The following is a 20,316-nucleotide window of genomic DNA, read 5'->3' on the forward strand; positions in this document are numbered from 1 at the left end:
TGATATTGAATGGTTTGCCTTGGAAATGAACAGAGATCACTTTGTCATTTTTGATATTGCGCCCAAGTACTGTATTTCAGACTCTTTTGCTTGCTATGATGGCTACTCCATTTCTTCTAAGGTATTCTTGCACACAATAGTAGATATAATGGTCATATGAGTTAAATTCATCATTCCAGTCCATTTTAGTTTGCTGATTCCTAAAATGTCAGCGTTCCAATTTGCCTTAATTCCAGGTTCCTATGCAATATTGCTCCTTACCACAACTGGTTGTTGTTTTTGCTTTGTCTTTGTCTCTTCATTCTTTCTGGAGTTATTTCTCCACTAACATATTGGGCACCTACCAACCTAGAGAGTTCATCTTTCAGTGTCCTATCTGTTTGCAGTCTCAGATTGTTCATGAGGTTCACAAGGCAAGAACACTGAAGTGGTTTGCCATTCCCAAAGAAAGACAATGCCAAAGAAGGATCAAATTACTGCACAACTGCTTTCATCTCACACTCTAGAAAAGTAATGCTCAAAATTATCAAAGCCAGGCTTCAACAACATGTGAACCATGAAATTTCAGATGTTCAAGCTAGTTTTAGAAAAGGTAGAGGAACCAGAGATCAAATTGCCAATATCTGTTGGATTATTGAAAAAGCATGAGAGTTCCAGAAAAACATCTTAATGACTATGACTTAATGACTATGCCAAAACCTTTGACTGTGTGGATCACCACAAATTGTGGACAATTTTGAAAGAGATGGTAATACCAGACCACCTGACCTGCCTCTTTGGAAATAGTATGCAGGTCAACAAGCAACAGTTAGAATTGGACATGCAACAACAGATAGCTTCCAAATTGGGCAAGGAGTACGTCAAGGCTGTATATTGTCACCCTGCTTATTTAACTTCTATGCAGAGTACTTCATGAGAAATGCTGGGCTGGATGAAGCACAAGCTGAAATCAAGGTTTCCAGGAGAATTATCAATAACCTCAGATATGCAGATGACACCACCCTTATGGCAGAAAGCAAAGAGGAACTGAGGAGCCTCTGGATGAAAGTGAAAGAGGAGATCGAAACAGTTGGCTCAAAGCTCAACATTCAGAAAACGAAGATCATGGCATCTGGTCTCATCCCTTCATGGCAAATAGATGGGGAAACAGTCAGAGATGTTATTTTTTGGTGCTCCAAAATCACTACAGATGGTGACTGCAGCCATGAAATTAAAAGATGTTTACTCATTAGAAGAAAAGTTATGACCAACCTAAGCAGCATATTAAAAAGCAGCCAAGACAGGTTCATCTGGTCAAACTATTGCTTTTCCAGTAGTCATGTATGGATGTGAGAGTTGGACTATAAAGGAAGATGGGCACCAAAGAATTGATGCTTTAGAACTGTGATGTTGGAGAAGACCCTTGAGAGTGCCTTGAACGCAAGGAGATTCAACCAGTCCATCCTAAATGAGATCAACCCTGAATATTCATTGGAAGGACTGAAGTTGAAGCTGAAACTCCAATAATTTGGCCACCTGATGCGAAGAACTGACTCATTTGAAAAGACCCTGATGCTGAGAAAGATAAGGTGGGAGGAGAAGGGGATGACAGAGGATGAGATGGTTGGATGGCATCACCAAGTTAATGGACATAAGTTTGAGTAAACTTCGGGAGTTAGTGATGGACAAGGAGGCCTGATGTGCTGCAGTCCATGGGGGTCACAACAAGTCAGACAAGACTTAGCAACTGAATTGAACTGAACTGATGTGGTTCTAGTAGTAAATAACCTACTTGCTAATGAAGAAGATGTAAGAGACTCAGGTTTGATCCCTGGGTTGGGAGAATCACCCAGAGAAGGAAATGGCAACCCACTACAATGTTCTTGCCTGGAGAATCCCATTGAGAGAGGAACTTGGAAGGCTATAGTCCATGGGTTCACAAAGAGTCACACACGACTGAAGCGACTTAGCACACACATTCTGTTTTTCTCCTCTATATGACTTACCTCACTCAGTAGGAAAATTTGTAAGTTATCCTTATTGCTCCAAATGCTGCTATTTTGTTCTTTATTGTGGCTACATAATATTTCATTGTATTCATGTACAACATCATTTTATCTATTCCCTTTTTGACGAATATTTAGGTTGCTTCCATATTCTGCCTATTGTGAATTGTGCTGCAATGAATATTGCAGTACACATGTATTTTCAAATAATGATTTTCTCCAGATATATCCCTAGAATTGGGATTACTGGATCATATTTTTAGTTGTTTAAAGAATGTTCATACTGATCTCTATAGGGGCTGGACCAGTTTGCATTGCCAACTGATTATTCCCTGTTCTCCACACCCCTCCAGTGTTTATTGTCTGTAGATTTTTTCGATAATGGGTATACAGCTTTGTGCGAGGTGGAGCCTCCTGGTAGATGTGATTTCCATTTCTTTAACAATTAGTACACTGAGCATTGTGTTTGTTGTTTATCTGAATGCTTTCTTTGGTAAATGTCTATTTAGATCTTCCCATTTTGTGGTTCAATTGTTTCCTTTTTGGATATTGAGTTACATGAGTTATTTGCATATTCTAGAAATTAACCCTTTATTAGTCACTCCATTTACATTTTCTCCCATCTTGATGGCTTTATTTTGGCTTTATGTATAATTTTCTTTGCTACACAAAAATTTCTATATTTGATTAAGTCTCATTTGTTTATATTTGTTTTTATTTTCATTACTCTAGGAAGGGGATTGATAAAGATATTGCTGCAGTTTATGTCAGAGAGTGTCCTCCATATATTTTCCACTAAAAGTTTTATATTATTTGGCCTTATATTTAGGTTTTTAATCCATTTTGAATTCATTTTATGTATGATGTTGGGGTTTCATACTTTTACATTCAGTTTTCCAAGCAGCACTTGTTAAAGAGGTTGCTTTTTTCTCCATTATGTATTCTCGCCTCCTTTGTCATAGATTAGGTGACCACAAGTGCATGCAATAATTTCTGAACTTTCTATCTTGTTCCATTGAGGTATATTTCTGTTTCTGTGTTGCTATTGATTTCTTTGGAAATATAAAGTTTTAGGATAATTTTACAAAAACAATTTACATGTCTTAGTATTTAAACATATACCTAGTCTATGACACAGAAATTCCACTCTAAGGTGTTTACCCAAGAAAAGTTTAAATATACATCTATAAAATGACAGAACTATTATTGTAAATTCATTGATATGACTTCACAGTGAAACTGCCCATCTCCACAATGAAAAATTGTCCATTTAACCAGAAAATGGATTAACTATTATGGACATAGTCGAATATGGATTACTACACTGCGACAAATCAATTTACCAAGTAAAACATGCATAACTAATGAATCTCGGCATATATTGAGGGAAAGAAACCAGATATGAAGGATATATTCTCCCATTCCATATAGATGGAATTTAAGAACAAGTAAAATTAAACTCTAGTGCTACAGACTAGAATCTTGATAATGTTTGGAGTGGGAGGAGCCTTTTTTAAATTGACACAAGGGAATTAGTCAGAGAGACTGTATTCTTTCATATCTTAATTGAAATGATGGTTAAAATGGTATAAACAATGAGTTTTATGACTCATCAAGACTGTGTTTAAATTGTGTGCCAATAAAAGTATTTTTTTTCCTGTACCTATGCAACTCTTTTCTTTATTTAGCAATTTATAAGTGCAGAGTTTCAGAAATAACATCTTATTGCTTTCTATCTCTTGATTTACAAGGTTTAAGGAAATATAGAAATGTATCATTCTTGGATTTGCTTGGCTTTTCTAATGTTTTACATACTAATTTTCTTTTATTACGTAGGTCCAATTATTAGTCTGTCTTTTTGTCTGTGGCACAATAGTTTGAAGTTTTTCATTTTGTGCCATATATGGATATCATTCTATGTGAATTACCTCCACTATTCTGAAGGATTTCCATTATATTAGTAACTTGCTGTATTGTCTAATAGATCCTATCTAATCCTTAATATGAAGCTTTTTTTTTTTTTTAAGGAAAAGTCATTAACACCTTCTACTGATTGCCCAGATTTGATCAGTTTCTGAGGTGTTCCTGACTCAAGTATAAAATAAAACATCCAGCCTGAGCTCCATTATTTGTTGATGTCTGAAAATAGTCTTTTAGTCATTGGTCTCATAGTCAGTGTGCCTAGAAAAAGCCCAGTAGCATTGTAATTTGCGTTTCTCTTTTACATGACAGATTTTTGCCTCCTAATCACACTATGTACAGTTACTTTTTACCATGTCCTATATGGTATTTCTTGAAAATCAAAAAATGACTTACTTTTTACAAATTGTTAGCAGGGCACAGACATCTTTACTTTAGTAAAGAAATATGTGTTGAATGTCCACTCTGTCCATTATGATTCCAGCAAAAGAGAAACAAAAAGAGTTTACCTTAAAAGAGCAGTTTTCTCCTGACCCTTGCTACCTTGACTTTGTCTACCTTGAGAACTCTGTCTAACATTTCAGCTCCCTTCCTTTTCCCCCAGTGTGTGTGTTCATGTGTGTGTGTGTGTGTGTGTGTGTGTGTGTGTGTGTGTGAAGTAATTGACATACATCATATAAGTTTAAGGTGTACAGCATGATGGTTTGATTTACCTATATTGTGAAATAATTATCATAATAGATTTCGTTTACATCCATCATCTTATACAGTTAAAAATAAGACAACATTCTCCTTGTGATGAGAATTCAGCCTCTCCTCTCTTATCCCATCCCTTTATTTTAATCTTTCATAATAACAAACTAATACTTTGACCTTCATGGTGAGCATACGTGCTTAACTTTGGTTGTCCAACTCATCCTTCCCAGGATCCAAAACAAACAAATCTGTCAAGATGTTCAGTCTCTGACAGCAAAACCATTTCTGGCTATCTTCTATTTACCCCAGCATTCTTCATCTCTCTCCTTTCACAGAAAAGCTTAGCTAAATATTATATATTCCTTTTCTTATCTAATCAAAAGCAGCTTCCTGAGATTTTATTTATTACATTATACAAATTTTAATTTATAATATTGCAGCTTTTAATACTCTTCTATATATAAAAATGCTTTCCCTTGCTGGTTTATGAACCGTACATATATATGTATTTTTCCCCCATCTTGTTCACTAGAATACTGTGTAGGCAGAAAATGGGGACTAAGTAAATATTAAATAAATTAAACAAAATTTAGTGCCATTGCACAATATTTATTCGAAGAAACAAGAGACTATTTTCTATTTTCAGTTTCTTAAAATGCTAAATGGAAATAATTTAAAAAAAAAAAACTGCTCAGTTCAGTTCAGTCCCTCAGTCATGCTAGATTCTTTATGACCCTATGGACAGAAGCATGCCAGGCTTCCCTCTCCATCACCAACTGCCAGAGCATACTCAAACTCACTCATGTCCTTAGAGTCAGTGATGTCATCCAACCACCTCATCCTCTGTCATCCCCTTCTCCTCCTGCCTTCAGTCTTTCCCAGTATCAGGGTCTTTTCCAATGAGTAAGTCTATCACATCAGGTAGCCAGAGTATTGGAGTTTCAATTTCAGCATCAGTGCTTCCAATGAATATTCAGGGTTGATTTCCTTTAGGATGGACTGGTTGGATCTCCTTGCTATCCAAAGAATTCTCAAGGGCCTTCTCCAACACCACGTTTCAGAACCATCACTTCTTTGGCGCTCAGCTTTCTTTATATACAGTCCAACTCTCACATCTATACATGACCACTGGAAAAACCATAGCTTTGACTCGATGGACCTTTGTTGGCAAAGTAATGTCTCTACTTTTTAATATGCTGTCTAGGTTGGTCATAGCTTTTCTTCCAAGGGACAAGTGTCTTTTAATTTAATAGCTTCAGTCACCATCTGTATTGATTTTGGACCCCCCCCCAAAAAAAATAAAGTCTTTCACTGTTTCCCTTGTTTCCCCATCAATTTGCCTTGAAGTGATGGGGCCAGAGGCCATGATCTTAAATTTCTGAATGTTGGGTTTCAGACCTACAGTTTTACTCTCCTCTTTCACTTTCATCAGGAGGCTCTTTAGTTCTTCACTTTCTTCCATTAGGGTCGTGTCATTTACGTATCTAAGGTTATTGATATTTTTCCCAGCACACTTGACTTCAGCTTGTGTTTCATCCAGTCTGGCATTTTGCAAGATGTAATCTGCACATAAGTCAAATAAGCAGGGTGACAATATACAGCTTTGACGTACCCCTTTCCCAATTTGGAAACAGTCTGCTGCTCCATGTTTAGTTCTAATTGCTACTTCCTGACCTGCATACAGGTTTCTCAGAAAGCAGGTCAAAAATAACTGTACCTAGAGGGATTCCTGTTCCATTATATGCAGGAAATAAGTTTTGGAAAAGTGAGCTTGAAGTTATTTTCCAGGCCACATTTGAAGAGAATATAAATTCAGGTGTTAACCTGATGTTGATAAAAGGTAATTACAAATAAGAAAACATAAAAATAACAATACCACCTAAATATTCCTTTAGACTACACAGATATAGGAATAAAATAAAATAAAATTCCAAGCATCGTAGAATTTCACTCAGTAAAGTCCTGAGGCAACATCAAAAGTTTGATAAATGTAGAAACCTGTTGAGTTTCTAATTGTCAAGTTATAACTAAACAGCCTAGATCTAGCACAACTTTTCCTGTCTGACCATGTGAGGCTCTGCCCAAGGTGAGGGCAGGTGAGGTCTTTTGATGCAAGGGATGATAGGCAGAGGTCTTCAGATGTGGACAAAGGAAGAATATGATGTTGAAAATAAATAACTTTGAATAAAAGAATTCTAGTGATTAATCATCGCAAATACACTTTCACCTTCCTCTTTTCTATAATCTGTGGCTTTTTAAGCATATTCAAATTAATCCTTGCAGCATTCCACCCAAGACTGGCTTGGGTCCTAAAATGATGTTCTGTTTTAATACCAACACTTCATTACTCAGCATCAAGAAACACTAACAGAAAATAACCTAATATATCACCTCTTTTCTACTTCCCTGGTGGTGAAATGTATCTGTTAACTTGCAAATCAATTGTAAAATTTCAGGTGATAAAAAGAAACATAAGAAAGAAATTAGTACAAAGGGAAACACAATTATAACAATAAAAATTTCAGATTGCATTTAGCTCATTATCACTATTAATATCACAATACTACGAACAATTACTAAAGAGGTGATTTAATGGGTAGTATATACACTGTAACTATTTATAAATTTATACTATGTATAAATATGTATATTTATATTTTAAACATTTGTAAATTTCTGGTTTGTGCAACATGCATGTCCATGGCATTTCATAGATAACGACATTGAAGTTCAGAGTATAAGTCACAAATCCAAAATTCCATACCCTACAAAAGTACAAGTTGAGATTTAAGCAGAGGTCCAAAGTTTATATTCAAAGAATGTGAAAATTTATCTGCCCATACGTTTCCATCAGTTGTGTAATAGATACATTTTATCTGGACAATAAAAATATTGGTTTAACAATGTTAATATCAATACTGCACCAATGATCCAGATGAAAAGTAAGGCTTTATTCTAAACACTGATATGCACTCCCATTTGAACAAGTAGCTTTTTCAGTAACTTAGAATGTCTAGGGATTGCACCTTTGAGGTGAATTCCTTATTGCATATTGATCTGAACATGAGTGAAGTGAAGTGAAATTTGCTTAGTGTTGTCCAACTCTTTGTGACCCCATGGCCTATATAGTTCACAGAATTCTCTAGGCCAGAATACTGGAGTGGGTAGCCCTTCCCTTCTCCAGGGGATCTTTTCAACCCAGAGACTGAACTCAGGTCTCCAGCATTGCAGATGAATTTTTACTAGCTGAGCCACAAGGGAAGACCAAACTAGGCATAAGTAAACAAAATTTGTACCTAGGTAAAGAACTTTATTTATTTTTTTTTCAAAAGCAGTATTTATCTAGAGTAATCCCCCACTGGTAGAGTATTAAATTTTTGGAAAACATTATAAAGAGGTTAATGATGTTAGTCATTCTGCATCATAAAGTTCTTATGATCTGTTCAGCAAATAGCAATATTTAATGAGTTCAGTTTCCTCAAAGATAAAAGTATGTTAAGGTATGCAAGATGATTAACTATGCATTGTGCAGCACTAATCATAATGGCTTAATTAGATGTTAATGTGGATTTTATGTTCATTAGAATTTAATAGTAACTGAAAACTTAAGTGTTCAGTTAGTCAGCATTTTCCAACATCATAGTTCTGGTGAGGCGATATTCCCTTCAAATCCAGAACTTGGTGAGAAAGTTGGTGTCAGTGTAAATTATTTCAAAAAGAGAATATTCCCATTTCTCAAGTGTACATTTATGCCAAGTGATAGCAGGTGGTGAAGTCAGACAGGGCATGAGTAACACACTCTCTATTTATGACCAGTCCTATTTATGACCAGAAGGTTTCAGCTGCCATCTGGCATAATTTTTTGAGGGTGTTGAAAGGTCACTGTGACCAAAATGCTGATTTAATGTTATTTTGTGATTTGGAGTCAGGTAACATTTATTGGGCTATAACCATATGTCAGGTGCTCTTTCAGGGGCTTTCACATAAGCTATCTTAAAAAAAAAAAAAAAAAAACTAACACAAATCCTACTTTTACATCTGCTTACTAGATCAACAACTAAGACTTTTAGAATGTAAGAATTTGCTAAACCTAGTACCTAGACAATGTGTAGGCAACCTATGGTTTAGATACAACTCCTCTAATTCCAAGCATAGTATCAGTATTTCTCACTGACATTCTCACTATTCAGAGGTCTTCTAGAGACAACTGCATTTTAACTAGTTTCTCTGACACTGATACCTAAAAAGGGGAACAGCTTGAAGTTGGGTTATTCTACTCCAAAACATGCTTGTAGGACTCATCCCTGTTCTATCAGTAGCTTGTTCATTTGAATTTCAGTATACTATACCCGAGTCATGACACTCTTGTCTGTCTCTTGTGGTGGCTGCTCCCCTTTTAGGGCTTCCCTTGTGGCTCAGTGGTAAAGTATCTGCCTACAATGCAGGAGACCTTGGCTTGATACCTGAGTTGGGAAGATCCTCTGGAGAAGAGAAAGGTTACTCACTCCAATATTCTGGCCTAAAGAATTCCATGGACTGTATAGTTCATGGGGTCGCAAAGAGTCAGACATGACTGAGCGGCTTTCACTTCACTTCAAGGGCACTAGTAGTAAAAAATCTTCCTGCCAATGAGGAGATGAAAGAGATGCAAGAGATGTGAGCTCAGTCCCTAGATGGGGAACATCCCCTGGAGTAGGAAATGTCAATCCATTCTAGAATTCTTGCCTGGAAATTTCATGGACAGAGGAGACTGGCAGGCTACAGTCCGTGGGTTCACAAAGATTCAGACATGACTGAGCATGTACACATGATACTATATTACCAAATTATGTATCTATTATCTCTAAATGATATGATTAGATCGGATACATTTTCATCCAAAATTTCAGCAGAGCAGGTTTTGTTTTAAGAAAATGAAAAGATATTTATAAAATTTATTTGAAATCCCAAATGACTAAAAATGTCCAAAGCAAATTTGAAATAGAATAACATTAGAGGAGCATCACCCAGCATTAGGATAGCTTCACCAACTCAATGGACATGAATTGGAGCAAACAGTGAGATATTTTATTTTGGGGGTCTCCAAAATCACTGCAGATTGTCGCTTCAGCCATAAAATTAAAAGACACTTGCCCCTTGGAAGAAAAGCTATGACCAATGTAGACAGCATATTCAAAAGCAGATACATTATTTTACCAGCAAAGGTCCATCTAGTCTAAGTATACAGTAGTCATGTATGGATGTGAGAGTTGGACTATAAAGAAAGCTGAGTGCTAAAGAAATTGTGCTCTTGAACTGTGGTGTCGGAGAAGACTCTTGAGAGTCCCTTGGATTGCAAGGTGATCCAACCAGTCAATCTTAAAGGAAATCAGTCATGAATATTCATTGAAAGTACTGATGCTGAAGCTGAATCTCCAATAACAAAGCCACCTGATGTGATGTACTGACAAGCTGGAAAAGATCTTGATGCTGGGAAAGATTGAAGGCAGGAGGAGAAGGGGCCAAAAGAGGATGAAATAGTTGGATGGATGGCATGACCAGTGAGTGCAATGGGAATGAGTATGAGTATGCCTGAAAGTTGGTGACGGACAGTCTATGGGGCCCCAAAGAGTTGGACGTGACTTAGTGACTGAACAACAACAACCAAAGCAAGTGAAATGCAAAAACATTAAGAATGGTAAAAATAATTTTGAAAAAGAATAATATTAGAGGAGAAACTACTTGATTTTAAGATTATGCCACAAAAGTTACAGCAAAAAAGGTATTTAGTGAAAGTGGAGATTTTCAGTGTAACAGAACTGGGAATTGAGAAATAGTTTCACTTGTACGTGAACAATTTGTTTTCAGCAAAAGAGCCAATGAAATCCAATGAAATAATGAATACTTTCTCCACAAATGGATAGCAATAAATGGAAGCTCATGATTTTAACTCTTGTAATGGATGTGTAATATAATTTCACTGGGATTGTAATGTGGATTTATGTGATGACTAACACTGATCATCTTTTCAGATACTTTTTGCTCTTTGTATATATTCCTTTGTGTAATTTCTGTTTACTTCTTCTGCCTACTTTTATATTATGCAGTGTATGTTCAGTCATGTCCAACTTTTTGTCTTTCCCAAACAACAATGCTTTAGTGGGTTTCCATTTCCTTTTCCAGAGGATCTTCATGACCAGGGATTGAACATGCATCTTTTGCATCTCCTGCATTAGCAGGTGAATTTTTACCACTGTTTCACCTGCCATCTTGTAATTTTACCTAGTGTATATCTGTACATATGCAACTAAATACTCGTAGACCAGAACATATTTATCACTCAGAGATGCTGGCAATAAACCTCTGATAGTTGTAGGGGAGAGAGGTTGTTAAATTTTCTAAAGATAGGGCGAACATGCCTTATTTTTCATACAAATATACATATGGGAATAAATGTATGCCTGACTATATATGTATTAAAAAAAAGTCCTAATAATTTTATGAAATAGCAAGTGACTTTTTAATTATTGTTTTTACCATTAAATGAAAGTCAAATTATCTTGTCTGAAACTGTGTATTTGTGCTTATACCTATAAACGACACATATAATTCTACCTCTAAAACAGTGTGTGTGTGTGTGTGTGTGTGTGTGTGTTCAGTCACCCAGTTGTGTCCAGTTCTTTGTGATTCAATGGACTGCAACACACCAGGCATCCCTGTCCTTCACCATTTCCCGGAGTTTGTCAACTCCACGTCCATTGCATCAGTGATGCCATGCAGCCATCTTGCCGTCTGATGCCCTCTTCTCCTGCCCTCAGTCTTTCCCAGCATCAGGGTCTTTTCCAGTGAGTAGGCTGTTCGAGTCAGATGACCAAAATACTGGAGCTTCGTCTTCAGCATCATCCTTCCAGTGAATATTTAGAGTTGATGTCCCTTAAGATTGACTCATTTCATCTCCTTACTGTCTAAGGGACTTTTAGGTGTTTTCTCCAGCACCATAGTTCACAGCTATCAATTTTTTGGTGCTCTGTCTTCATTAAAGTCCAGCTCTCAAAACTGTATGTGACCACTGGGAAAACCGCAGCCTTGACAATATGGACGTTTATTGGCAGAGTAATGCCTCTCCTTTTCAACACATTGTCCAGGTTTGTCATAGCTTTCCTGCCTAGAATCAATCATCTTCTGATTTCATGGCTAAAGTTACCATCTTCACTGATTTTGGAGCCCATGAAGAGGAACTCTCTCACTACTTTCACCTCTTTCCCTTCTATTTGCCATGAAATGATGGGGCTGGATGGCATGATCTTAGTTTTTTAATTTTTATTTATTTATTTATTTATTTATTTTAATATTTAGATTTAAGTTGGCTCCTCCACTCTCCTTTCCCCGCATCAAGAAGCTCCTTAGTTCCCCTTCACTTTCTGGCATTAGAGTGATATCATCTGCAAATCTGAGGTTGCTGATGTTTCTCCAACTAAGGTTTATTCCAACTTGTTACTCATCTTCCCCAGCATTTATCATGATGTGCTCAGAATATACGTCAAACAAGCAGACTGACAGTAGACAATCCTTTGATACTCCTTTCTCAATCCTGATTGTTCCATATAGGGTTCTAATTGTTGCTTCTTGACCCGCAGACATATTTCTCAGGAGACAGGTAAGATGGTCTGGTATTCCTACCTCTTGAAGAGTTTTCCACAGTTTGTTATGATCCGCACAGTCAAAGGCTTTGTGTAGTCAATGAAATAGAGGGAGCTGTTTTTGAAATTCCCTTGCTTTCTCTATGATGCAACAAATGTTGGAAATTTGATCTCTGGTTCCTCTGCTTTTTCTAAACCCAACTTGGACACCTAGAAGTTCTTGGCTGGCATAATGGTGAAGCTTAGCATGCAAAATATTAAGAATGACATTCCCAGCATGGGAGATGAGTACAATTGTCCAATACTATGAACATTCTTTAGTACTGTCCTTCTTGGAAATTGGAATGAGGATTGACCTTTTCCTGTCCTGTGGCCACTGCTGAGTCTCCAGATTTGCTGACATAATGACTGCAACACGTTGTGGCATCATCCTTTATAGTTTTGAATAGTTCTGCTGAAATTCCATCACATTCACTAGCTTTATAAGCAGCAGTGCTTCCTGAGGTCCACTTAACTTCACACTCCAGAATGTCTGGCTCTAGGTGACTGACCACACCATCATACTAATCCAGTTCTTTAAGAACTTTTTTTTTTTTTCCCCCCTCCTTGGTACAGTTCTATGTATTTTTTTTTCCATTTCTTCTAGATCTCTTCAACATATACTATGTCTCTATTATTTCTGTTCTTTATTGTGTCCATCTTTGGGTTAAATGTTCCCTTGATATTTCCAATTATGTTTTTTCTTTTTTCTTAACTTTTTTTTTTTTTTAAGGATAACTGAAGGATAATTGTTTTACAGAATTTTGCTGTTTTCAGTCAAACCTCAATCTGAATCAGCCTTAGGTATACATATGTCTCCTCTCCTTTGAACTTTGCTCCCATCTCCCTCTCCATTCCACACCTCTAGGTTGATATAGAGTCCCTGTTTGAGTTTCTTAGCCATATAGCAAATTCCTGTTGGCTATCTGTTTACATATTGTAATCTAATTTCCGTATTACCCTTTTCATACATCTCACCCTCTCCTCCCCTCTCTCCATGACCATAAGTCTATTATCTATGTCTGTTTCTCCATTGCTGCCCTGTAAGTACATTTTTCAGTCAGTACTATTTTTCTAGATTCCATATATATGCATGAGAACACAATATTTCTCTTTCTCTTTTTGACTTACTTCACTCTGTATAATAGGTTCTACGTTCATCCATCTCATTAGAACTGACTCAAAGGTGTCCCTTTTTAATGGCTGAGTAATGTTCCATTGTGTATATGTACCACAGCTTTTTTATCTATTCATCTGTTGAGGGACAACTAGGTTGCTTCCATGTTCTAGCTACTGTAAATAATGCTGCAGTGAAAAATGGCGTACATGTGGAGTTATTTTTTTTTTCAATTTTTTTTTTTTTTTTCAGGATAAATGCCTAGGAGTAGGATTGCTGGGTCAGTTCAATTCAGTTCAGTCGCTCAGTTGTGTCCAACTCTTTGCGACCCCATGAATCATAGCACACCAGGCCTCCTGTCCATCACCAACTTCCGGAGTTCACTCAAACTCACGTCCATCCAGTTGGTAATGCCATCCAGTCATCTTATCCTCTGTCATTCCCTTCTCCTCCTGCCCCCAATCCCTCCCAGCATCAGAGTCTTTTCCAACGACTCAACTCTTCACATGAGGTGGCCCAAGTATTGGAGTTTCAGCTTCAGCATCAGTCCTTTGAAAGAACACCCAGGACAGATCTCCTTTAGAATGGACTGGTTGAATCTTCTTGCAGTTCACAGGACTCTCAAGAGTCTTCTAAAACACCACAGTTCAAAAGCATCAATTCTTTGGTACTCAGCTTTCTTCACAGTCCAACTCTCATATCTATACATGACCACTGGGAAAACCATAGCCTTGACTAGATGGTCTTTTGTTGGCAAAGTAATGTCTCTGCTTTTTAATATGCTATCTAGGTTGGTCATAACTTTCCTTCCAAGGAGTAAGTGTCTTTTAACTTCATGGCTGCAAACACCATCTGCAGTGATTTTGGACACCCACAAAAAAATAAAGTCTGACACTGTTTCCACTGTTTCCCCATCTATTTCCCATGAAGTGATGGGACCACATGCCATGATCTTCGTTTTCTGAATGTTGAGCTTTAAGCCAACTTTTTCACTCTCCTCTTTCACTTTCAGCAAGATCTTCACTTTCTGCCATATGGGTGGTGTCATGTGCATATCTGAGGTGATTGATATTTCTCCCAGCAATCTTGATTTCAGCTTGTGTTTATTCCACCCCACTGTTTTTCATGATGTAATCTGCATAGAAATTAAATGAGCAGGGTGACAATATACAGCCTTGATGTACTCCTTTTCCTAATTGGAACCAGTCTGTTGTTCCATGTTCAGTTCTAACTGTTGCTTCCTGACCTGCAAATAGGTTTCTCAAGAGGCATGTCAGGTGGTCTTGTATTCCCATCACTCTCAGAATATTCCACAGTTTGCTGTGATCCTCACAGTCAAAGGCTTTGGTAAGGCAATAAAGAAGAAATAGATGTTTTTCTGGAACTCTCTTGCTTTTTCAATGATCCAGCAGATGTTGGCAATTTGATCTCTGGTTTCTCTGCCTTTTCTAAAACCAGCTGGAATATCTGGAAGTTCATGGTTTACATATTACTGAAGCCTGACTTGGAGAATCTTGAGCATTACTTTACTACCGTGTGAGATGAGCACAATTGCATGGTAGTTTGAGCATTCTTTGGCATTGCCTTTCTTGGGGACTGTAAAGAAAACTGACCTTTTCCTGTCCTGTGGCCACTGCTGACTTTTCCAAATTTGCTGGCATATTGACCCAGCACTTTGACAGCATCATCTTCCAGGATTTGAAATACCTCAACTGGAATTCCATCACCTCCACTAGCTTTGTTTGTAGTGATGCTTTATAAGGCCCACTTGACTTCACATTCCAGGATGGCTGGCTCTAGGTGAGTGATCACACCATCCTAATTATCTTGGTCTTGATCTTTTTTATACAGTTCTTCTGTGTATTCTTCTTCATATCTTTGCTTATACGGTAGTTTTATTCTTAGTTTTTTAAAGAAATCTTTATAGCTTCTTCCATTGTGACTGTATCAATTCACATTCCCAAACCCTCTCTAGCATTTATTATTTGTAGACATTTTGATGATGCCCATTCTGACTGGTGTGAGGTGATTTCATTGTAGTTTTTATTTGTGTTTCTTTAATCATGAGCAATGTTGAGCATCTTTTCAAGTTTTTGTTAGCCATCTGTATGTCTTCTTTGGAGAAATGTCTGTTTAGGTATTTTTCCCACTTTTTGATTGGGTTGTTTGTTTTTCTGGTATTGAGTTGCATGAGCTCCTTGTATGTTTTAAAAGTTAATCCTTTGTCAGTTGTTTCATTTGTTATTATTTTCTCCAATTCTGAGGGTTTTCTGTTCACCTTGCTTATAGTTTCCCTCGCTGTGCAAAAGCTTTACATTTAAATAGGTCACACTCGTTTACTTTTGTTTTTATTTCCAGTATTCTAGGTGGTGGTTATATAGGATTTTGCTTTGACTTGTGTCATCAAATGTTCTGCCTATGTTTTCCTCTAAGAGTTTTATAGTTTCTGGTGTTACATTTAGGTCTTTAATCCATTTTAACTTTATGTTTGTGTATGGTGTTAATGAGTGTTCTAATTTCATTTTTTTACATGCATCTGTTCAGTTTTCCAAGCACAATTTATTGAAGAGGCTGTCTTTGCCCCATCATATATTCTTGCTTCCTTTGTCATATATAAGGTACCCATAGGTGTATGGATTTATTTGGGGGCTTTCTGTCTTGTTCCACTGGCCTATATTTTTGTTTTTCTGTCAATACCATACTCTCTTGATGACTGAACTTTGTAGTACAATGTGAAGTCAAGAAGGTAGATTCCTCCAGCTCCATTCTTCTTTCTCAAGACTGCTTTGGCTCTTTGGAGTCTTTGGTGTTTCCATATGATTTTCTTTTTTCTAGTTCTGTGAAAAATTTCATTAGTAATTTGATAGGGATCACATTGAATCTGAGAATTCATTGGTAATACAGTAATTTTCACAATATTGATTCTTCCTACTCAGTGACTTGGAATATCTCTCTATCTGTTTGCGTCATCTCTGATTTCTTTCATCAGTGTCTTATAATTTTCTGTGTACAATTCTTTTGTCTCCTTAGGTAAGTTTATTCCTAGATTTCGTTTTTGTTGTTGCAATGGTGAATGGGGTTGATTCCTTAATCTCTGTCTCTAATTTTTCTTTGTTAGTGTATAGAAATTCTAGTGATTTCTATATATTGATTTTTGTATTCTTCAACTTTATTATATTTACTGATTAGTTCTAGTAATTTTCTGATACTATCTTTAGGGTTTCTATGTACAGTATCATGTCATCTGCAAACAGTGAAAGCTTTACTTCTTCTTTTCCAATCTGGATTTTTTATTTCTTTTACTTCTCTGATTGCTATAGCTAGGACTTCCAGAACTATGTTGAATAATAGTGGGGAAAGTAGGCACCCTTGCCTTGTTCCTGATCTTAGGGGGATTGCTTTCACTTTTCCACCACTGAGAATAATGTTTGTTGTAAGCTTATCATATATGGTCTTCACTATGTTTCGGAGAAGGCAATGGCACCCCACTCCAGTACTCTAGCCTGGAAAATCCCATGGACGGAGGAGCCTGGTAAGCTGCAGTCCATGGGGTCGCTAAGAATCGGACAAGACTGAGTGACTTCACTTTCACTTTTCACTTTCATGCATTGGAGAAGGCAATGGCAACCCACTCCAGTGTTCTTTCCTGGAGAATCCCAGGGACAGGGGAGCCTGGTGAGCTGCCGTCTCTGGGGATGCACAGAGTCGGACACGACTGAAGCGACTTAGCAGCAGCAGCAGCATGTTGTGGTAGGTTCCTTCTATGCCCAATTTTTGAAGAGTTTTAATCATAAATGCATGCTGAATTTTCTCAAAGTCTTTTCTGCATCTATTGATATTATGATATGGTTTTTATTTTTCAATTTGTTAATATGGTGAATCACATTGTTTGATTTATGTATAATGATGATATATACACCCAACTTGATTATGATGTATGAACTTTTTGATGTGTTGCTGAATTCTTTTTGCTAAAATTGTTTGCAAATTTTGCATCCATGTTCCTCTGTGATATTGGCCTGTAATTTTCTTTTTTGTGTGTTGTCTTTGTCAGTTTTTTGCTATCACGGTGACCATGGCCTCATAGGATGAGTTCGGAAGTGTTCCTTCCTCTGCAAATATTTGAAAGAGTTTTAGAAGGATAGACATTAGCTCTTCTCTAAATGTTTGATAAAATTATCCTGAGGCCATCTGGTCCTGGGCTTTTGATTTTGGGGAGATTTTTTTTTTTTTTAATCACAGCTTCAATTACAGTGCTTTTAATTGTGTTATTCATCATTTCTATTTCTTCCTGGTTCAGTCTTGGAAGATTTAACTTTTATAAGAACCTGTCTATGTCCTTCAGATTGTCTATTTTATTGCCATATAGTTGTTCATAATAGTCTTTTTTTTTCTTAATACTTTGTATTTCTGAATTTTCTGTTGTAAACTCTCCTTTTTCATTTCTAATTTTGTTGATTTGATTCTTCTCTCTTTTTTTCTTGAAGAGCCTGGTGAAATTTTGTCGATTTTGTTTACCTTCTCAAAAAAAACAGCTTTTAGTTTTATTAATCTTTACTATTATTCCTTTCATTTCTTTTTCATTTATTTTTGCTCAAATTTTTATGATTTCTTTCCTTCTGCTAATTTGTACTTTTTTGTAGTTGTTATTTTTCTTCTTTTTCCAGTTACTTAGGTGCAAAGTTAGGTTGTCTATTTGATGTTTTTCTTTTTGCCAAAAGTAGGATTGTACTACTGTTAACCTCCCTCTTGGAACTATTTTTGCTGCATCCCATAGGTTTTGAGTTGTCCTGTTTTCATTGTCATTTGTTTCTAGAATTTTTTTTTTTATTCCACTTTTGACTTCTCTAGTAACCTGTTGGTTATTTAGAAACATGTTGTTTAATCTCCATGTATTTGTGTTTCTTACAGTTTTCTTCTTGTAATTGATATCTAATCTCCTAGTGTTGTGGGCAGAAAAGATGCTCGATACAATTTCAGTTTTCTTAAGTTTACTGAAGTTTGATTTGTGACCCAAGATATGGTCTATCCTGGAGAATGTTCCATGTGCACTTAAGAAGAAGGTGTTCTCTTCTGCATTTGGATGGAATGTCCTGAAGATATCAATAAGATCATCTCTCTAGTATCATTTAAGACTTGTTTTTCCTTATGAATTTTCTCTTTTGATGATCTGTCCATTGGTGTGAGTGGAGTGTTAAAGTCTCCTATTAATATTATGTTACTGTCAGTTTCTCCTTCTATGTCTGATAGTGTTTCTCTTATATTTTGAGGTGCTCCTATGTTGGGTGCACAGATATTTACAATTGTCATGTCTTCCTCTTGGATTGATCCCTCTTGGATTGATCATTATGTAGCATCCTTTCTTATCCCCTGTAATCTTCTTTATCTTAAGGTCTATTTTGTCTGATATGGATTGCTACTCCAGCTTTCTTTTGCTTCCCATTTGCATGGAATATATATTTTCCAACCTCTCACTTTCAGCCCATATGTTTCTTTAGGCCAGAAGTGGGTTTCTTGTAGACTGCATATATATGGGTCTTGTTTCTGTATTCATTCAGCCAGTCTGTGTCTTCTAGTTAGAACTTTTAATCCATTTAAATTTAAAGTAATTATTGATATATATGTTCCTATTGCCATTTTGTTTGGGGTTAATTCTGTAGATCTTTTTCCTTCTCTTGCAATTCTTGACTGTATAAGTCCCTTTAACATTTCTTGTAAAGCTGGTTTGATGATACTGAATTATCTTAACTTTTGTTGATTGGAAAAGCTTTTTTATTTATTTATGTATTTTAAATGAGATTAATTTTGAATGAGATCCTTACCAGGTAGATTCTTTACGACTGAGCTTCCTGGGAAGCCCCCATATTGATAACAACAAGTTGTGAAGAATTACCCCCTAGTTTTTTTAACTATGTCCACAAAATCTTTTGACAAAGGTGGAGCCTATCTTCTCACTCCTTGACTGTGGGGTAGACTTAATGGCTTGCTTCTAATGAAAAAAATGTGGCAGAAGTGACTTCTGAGAGTAGGTCATAAAAGGCACTGCACACTTCTACCTATCTTTCGTCTCAGATCACTTCCTCTGGAAATGCAGCTGCCCTGCAAACAGCTGGAGATCTACATATGCCAAGGAAATTGAGTCCTCTAGACAACAACCACTAGCAATTTGTCAGCTCAAAGAGGAATACCTTCTTAGAAGGAGATCCTCTAAGCACCAGTCAAGACTTCCAATGGCAGCAACCCTTGAGATTTGTATGAGAGACATGGAAGAAGCCAGAATCACTCAGCTAAACTGCTACCAAATTTCTGACCCACAAAATATCCATGTGTAGTAGTATTATTTTAACTCTCCTGTTTCAAGAATATACAGTTTTAAGGAAAAAAAAAAATGTTTTGTCATTAGAAAGAAAAAAAAAAAAAAGAGCATACAGTTGAACCTTAAACAACATAGTCATTAGAACTGTGCAGGCCCACTTACATGTGGATTTTTGTCAATATTAAATACTAGACTACTACACTATCCAAAACTGGTTGAATTTGTGGATGCAAAACTGCAGATACCAAGAAACCTCAGATATAGACATCTGGCCTACTATATGCAAATTTTCCAATTCAAATGTAGGTGCTCATAATCCTCATGTCATTCAAGAGTCAACTGTGTCATTTATGTTCGCTGAAAGCTAACTTGTTTTTATTAGTATAATGCATATGTAGACAAAAAAAATGACAATTTTTCAGTTGAATAAATTTTTAATGGTATCTGTGAGGTGCAACAGAAACAATCCACTTAATCAGAATTTTTAAGATTCTTGTTAAAAATAATCTAAAGTGTGGAACAAATTGTGAATACAGTTTTAAAAATACATAAACTGGAAACTAAACTAGTGGGTAGGAAATGAAGATAAAAACAATACATTCCTCAAGTTGTGAACAGAAAGAC

This window comes from Ovis aries, chromosome 11 (assembly GCF_016772045.2).
Source record: "Ovis aries strain OAR_USU_Benz2616 breed Rambouillet chromosome 11, ARS-UI_Ramb_v3.0, whole genome shotgun sequence".
In the NCBI taxonomy this organism is placed as follows: domain Eukaryota; kingdom Metazoa; phylum Chordata; class Mammalia; order Artiodactyla; family Bovidae; genus Ovis; species Ovis aries.